The sequence below is a fragment of the Mixophyes fleayi genome, chromosome 3 (assembly GCF_038048845.1).
Source record: "Mixophyes fleayi isolate aMixFle1 chromosome 3, aMixFle1.hap1, whole genome shotgun sequence".
Lineage (NCBI taxonomy): Eukaryota > Metazoa > Chordata > Amphibia > Anura > Limnodynastidae > Mixophyes > Mixophyes fleayi.
In genome coordinates this window covers 8,073,020-8,079,019 of record NC_134404.1, presented here as the reverse complement: position 1 = coordinate 8,079,019, position 6,000 = coordinate 8,073,020, and the positions used below count along the sequence as shown (strand labels likewise).

The following is a 6,000-nucleotide window of genomic DNA, read 5'->3' as shown; positions in this document are numbered from 1 at the left end:
AGGGAAGTTTTTCCGAACCACAAACAATGTTCTTGGGGCTTTAGAGCACATAAGACAGAAAGTCTGGGACATATATATCTGTGACGTACAAATTTCCAAGTGCTTCTGTCACAACACATATGTCCATATCACATAAGGAAATTCAGAAACTGCTAACATTTAGTCTCTATTAGGAAGGTAGGCAAAGGGAAAGGAGAGATGGAGGTATAGTGAGCATAGCACAGAAAGAGAGGCATACTGGGAGAGAGGGGAAAAAGAGAAAGGGGTGTGAGGCACTACAAAGTTTATTTCCAAAGTAACAACAGTGAAATGTTTTTGTTTTTTTTTTGTTTTTCAACTGCGTCAATGACTTGCTAGACATTAAATGAAATCCGACAGAATAATTAATTGTTCTTTGTGCATAAAACAAACATCCGGCTGTAATGAACAACTGCGTCAATGACTTGCGAGACAGTAAATGACATCTGACGGATTTATTAATTGTTCTTAGTTTTTGGAAATGACAAAAATAAAATAACCACAACAGCTGTTTGACTCACTTATTCACTGCAAATGTATCTTTCTTTGATATTTCCACAGGATTTTTCAAGAGGACACAGTCAGTAAACAAAACACATATAATTGTATTAGAAAGAAAAAAATTAAATGCTAAAATAAGGTTTCTGTCCAGTTTAGAACTGAGGACCTTTCGCACGTTAGACGAATGTGATAACCGCTTCACTACAGAAACTTCTTGCGTAAAGCTGGTTTCAGTGCCAAAGTTGAAAAAAATTTGGCAGCTGAGCTTCTTCGAAAAAAAAACATTTCACTTGTGATACTTAGAGAAGGACTCTAGAGTCCATAGCATTTCTAAAAATAAAATCTATGCATACAAATCATTTATATTTAATTACTTTGAAGAAAGTGCAGTCACATTTATGTTGAGACTTTGATATATCAACTTCTATCTTCAGGAAATGATGACTAGGAGCAAAACATTATGTTCAGGAAAAGGAAAGGTGAAGAGAAATCACAAGATTCTAGAGGAGCTTCTCAGTGAATATTCTGTTTGAAATTCAAGTTTTTGATGTAATCAATCAAACAGTTGCGTGCAATGAACAATTGTGTCAATTACTTACTGCACCTTTCAGGACATCAGAGAGAATAATGAATTGTTATTTTTGTTTGAAAATGTAAAAACATTAATAAAACCACATCCGGTGTTTGACAAAGCTCCCACTGTACTTGTATTTTTGCTTGATTTTTCCAATGGACCTTTCAAGGGTAAATAATCAGCAAAAGAACCATTGTTGTATGGTAATAGCAGTTCTAAAAAGTTAAAGCTTGTTTCCGCCCAGTTTTGAACTGGGGGACCTTTCGTGTGTGAGGTGAATGTGATAACCACCACACTACAGAAACCACCGGTGAAATTGCCAATCTAAAAGCCATGCTGAAAACATTTTTGGCACATGAACTTCATCGAAAAAAACGTTTCCCTGATGATACTAAGATCAAAATCTGAAGTGCTTCAGAATTGTATGATGAAATTATTGACATAAAAAGCACTTTACATTTAGTTAATTTGAAGACAATGCACTTCCTTTTAGGTTGAAACTTTGAATCTTCAACATCTATCATCAGGAAAGTTTAACTAGGAGGAAAATAGCATGTTCAGAAAGAGTAAAAAAGAACATGTACAGGTTGACAAATTCTTTTAAATAGAAACCATTAAACTTGGGTATCGTTTTAGTGAAAATTCTGCTGAACAATTCAACTATTTGTGCAGAATTCAATCAAACATCTGGCTGTAATGAACAACTGCGTCAATGACTTGCTAGACATTAAATGACATCTGACAAAATAATTAATTGTTCTTTGTGCACAAATCAAACATCTGGCTATAATGAACAACTGCGTCAATTACCTGTTGTGGACCTTGGCTTTGTTTATGATCCTGCTTGTACGCTGATTGCCCTCTGACCTCAGCCTGTTTACTGTATTACCCCTGCTCGCTACCAGCCCTGACCTGGTGGCCTGTCTCTTACTTCGATGCCCGCTACGGACCCCAGACCTCAGCCTGCCTCCTGACTACCGCTACCATCCGGATTCCCTCCTCCGACCTTTCTGCTACTGTCTTTGTTCATTAACTTACACTTCGTTAGAGTTAAGACCAGGGGGCATCCAATTACCTGTGAGCACGTCAAGCTCTACGGGAAAGGCGGCTGCTATAGGCGAAGACCTCTACTGCTAGTTCTGCAAGTTCATGACAAGAGCCGTTAGCCTAACATCGACAAGATAAGTGTTGGCATTTCCACCGCTGGGAATATGACTACCACCGTAACCAGTATTTACATACTACACACATGTCCTATACACAGCAGGGAGAGTATCTCTTTGTATTGATCAGTCATCATTGTGATTTGGTCTCTGCCTCCCCTCTCTGTACAGCACTCCACTGGCTGCATTCCCCCCCTCCCCGCTATAGAATGCTCTTCAAACTCCTCTCCCGCACCTACAAAGCCCCCTCTAACTCCACGGCTCCTTACAATTCCATTCATGCTCCCTCTCTCCCTCTACTGTCAGCTAACGACTGCCTCCTCCCTTTCCAACTGGTTACCACGTCTCACTCCCGCATTCAAGATGTCTCTCGTGCTGCCCATTTCTCTGGAACAATATCCCTCATTCTATCAGGATATGCTCTATCCTGCAAATCTTTAAACAATCCCTTAAAACCCATCTGTTCAGGAAGCCCATTTTTCTTCTGTCTAACCTCTCCCCTCCTGCCTCTTCATGATCCTTCTTCACTAATTGTAGTATACCATACCCTAATTTGTCCTCTGCTCTTCATACCTCCCTTTAGATTTCTAGTCCCCTCACCCTGACTCCCCTCTTTGTGTTTCCTGTTAGCTTCCCCTTCCATTTAGATTGTAAGCGAGCAACAATGTAGATTATAGCCCTCGTGTCCTCCTACTCCTGTCACCTTTGCTTTTAGCACTCCAGCCCCATTTTTGCACCTTGACACTAGGCCCCTCCCCTCGGTCTCCTCTTCTCCCCTGCCTTACCATCCCCAACACTCCTGGTTCCAGTTTCTAAGTGTTCTAGAATTCACTTATACCTCTTTGCCCGGTGCACCTGTTCTCAGCTGAAAAAATATACAAGATATACACCTGGCCTGAAATAACTTGATTTAAGAAGTAATCAAACGGAAAACTGGCAAATCAACCCCTGCCGCTGTGAGAGAACCTGTGTTCTCAAACTCCAAAAACTCCAAAATGAAAAATGACATAAAACACACCGCTGGGAATTAAGATACAACTAACCATGTATAATTGAGTTCATGGAAATATGTTTGAACATACAAGAACGATTTATTTAAACTAACACATGAATAAAACTACTAAAACGTGCAATTCTAAGTCTCTGGATAATCATGTATACACAGCTAGTGAGACTCTAATAGATCCTGATCATGCACCAATCTAAAGGATTAGTGTTAGGTCCTACGACCACCAGGATGAGCTTTTAGAACAGTAGGGTAGAGATCTTCACCTTTAGCAGCCGCCTTTCCTGTAGAGCTTTATGTGCTCACAGGTACTCAGGTGCCCCCAGGACTTAGGCTCAGAGTAGTAAAAGCTCATCCAAGATGGCCACAGCGCAGATGGAACCGGGGGCGCTAGCCCAGACTGGAGTGGTCAGAGGCAGGCCAAGGTCAGAGGTCCATAGCAAACTGAAATCCTGAATACAAGCCAAAAGGTCAGGGTCACAGGCAAACAGGCAAGGTCCAAGGTACAGGCAAAGGTAACAACAGCAAATCAGACAAATAGATATCCAAGAGCAGGTCAGCACAGCACAGGACTGGAACGCTATAACCGGCAGGGAGGCTAAGCCCTCCCTGCCTTAAACACTGAAGATAGCCAATCAGGGCCTTGCCCTGGAACCTGCCCCAGGCACTGCCTAATTAATGAATACAAGAGTTAATTAGCCCACAGGCTGTTTAAATTTAACGCACACGCGCCCGGCTGCCCTGTATTGCCGGGATGCGGCGCTGGGAGTCTTGGCGTCCGGCCGTTGCCCTAGAAATGGTCGGGCCGGAACCGGAAGGGACGTCCCAGTCATCAAGTAGACGGCCGGGATGCCAGGCAGTGCATAGAGCGAACCACCGCGGCTCGTAACAATTAGTTTAAAAATCTTGTCCTAACCAAAATTGGATGATCAATAAACTTGCAACGTTGTTGTCAATAATCTTTTTCCAAATCGAGCATTTAAACACACAGCAGTATGATGTTGTCCTTCAACAAACAGATCTGACAGGACGAAAGTGATTCCTAGCCGTATAAAAAGGATAGGATTAACTTTCGTCCTGTGAATCCTTATAGCCAGTCTGCTCTTAAAAGGTGATTCTAAATTATGTATAGCAACGGATTGTTCGCCTGTAAAATATCGCAATATTGGGTCAAATTTGCTGCATGGATAATTTAATTGGGCAGAATTAAGTATATTATTCAGAAAAACGCATTGTGAATTTAACTTCAGATATGACCCACATCTGGTTTGAACTACCTTTAATTAATAATTAAGGATAATAATTCAGGCTAGACACTCAATAAAATGCGTGGAATATAAATAGTTAATGAGATTCACAAGTTAATTATATATTACATTGGGTAGTAGTGACGTGGTTTGGCAGCCACAAGCTGCTATTTTAACAGTTTTTGCAGACATCTGGACATTATTTTCTATATTTACTTTTTAATATTTCGCTAGCCAATAAGATTGCAGATAATATAAACAGTAATCTATTGGATATTTTTTATCTTTATTTTTAAAGTATATCGAAAAAGCAGAAATGCATTTTTTATATGTATAAAATGTGTAAGTCATGGCGGCCCCTTGTATACACATCTTCTACTTCTGTCTTTCTCTTCGGAAGTATCCGGATAACATCACACTATCTGCGATTACACATAACTCACCAACACAGTACACAGCAGTTACATGTCTATTAGGAACGGAGATTTACAGTGATAACAAAACACAAATGTCACACTATAAATGTACGAGATAAAAACATCCATCGAGGCGGAATTGAACCAGCGAACTTAGGATTTCTGAGTTGCTCCCACTACAGTCTTCCGCTCTACCAGCTGAGCTATCGAAGGTTGAGAGCAACAAGTAGTCAGGTGTAATGTGCTAATGCTGAAGGTAAGGAGAGCTCTGCATCTGTTGTATTATTACTGCGGGACAGTGGCATGGGCACCCCAAACTATAATCATCCCAAAGTATAGTTACACCTGTCTACAGTCACAAGTCTACACATTCCCCCCAATATATCATCACGGCCATGTACATTGACCCCATGTAATCACTATACACATTCACCCCAATGTACAGTCACCTATACAGTCACCTCAATATATAATTATTCCAGTAATCACCCAATCCAGTCACCCCCTTAACAATCTCCTCACTGTACAGTCACCCTAATGTCCAGCCCCCCCGATGTACAATCACCCCAATGTACAGTGACCAGTATACACATCAGTATTCACCTATGGACAGTCACCCCAATATATAATCACCCAAATGTGCAGTCAGCACTATATACATCTCTCTCTCTCTTTGTGTGTGTGTGTGTTAGGGAAATTAGACTGTAAACTCCAATAGGGTAGGGACTGATGTGAGTTCTCTGTACAGCGCTGCGGTATCAGTGGCGCTATATAAATAGCTGATGATGATGAAACACAGTCACAGAAATATATTATCGGGTCAATAAATGAGCTGGGGGCCCCCAGAGTAAATATAATTATATAGAGAAGATACAGGTCAGTCTGCATCAAATAAAGATAAAGTAAAACTTATGCTGCGTTGGCCGGGAATCGAACCCGGGTCAACTGCTTGGAAGGCAGCTATGCTCACCACTATACCACCAACGCTGTACACTGCCTGCAGCCAGCCAGAGACTCACTACTACCCTGTGTGTGTGCTGAGGGGCTACATCCCCCATAATGCTTCACTTCACTG

General features: G+C 41.2%; 1 non-coding gene across 1 annotated transcript; it reads right to left on the bottom strand.

The window, feature by feature from the left end:
* Positions 1-5,840: 5,840 nt before the first annotated feature.
* On the bottom strand, positions 5,841-5,912 carry TRNAG-UCC (transfer RNA glycine (anticodon UCC)). Its single transcript has one exon. It is a non-coding gene; the product is annotated as a tRNA-Gly (tRNA).
* Between the last annotated feature and the right edge of the window lie 88 nt (positions 5,913-6,000).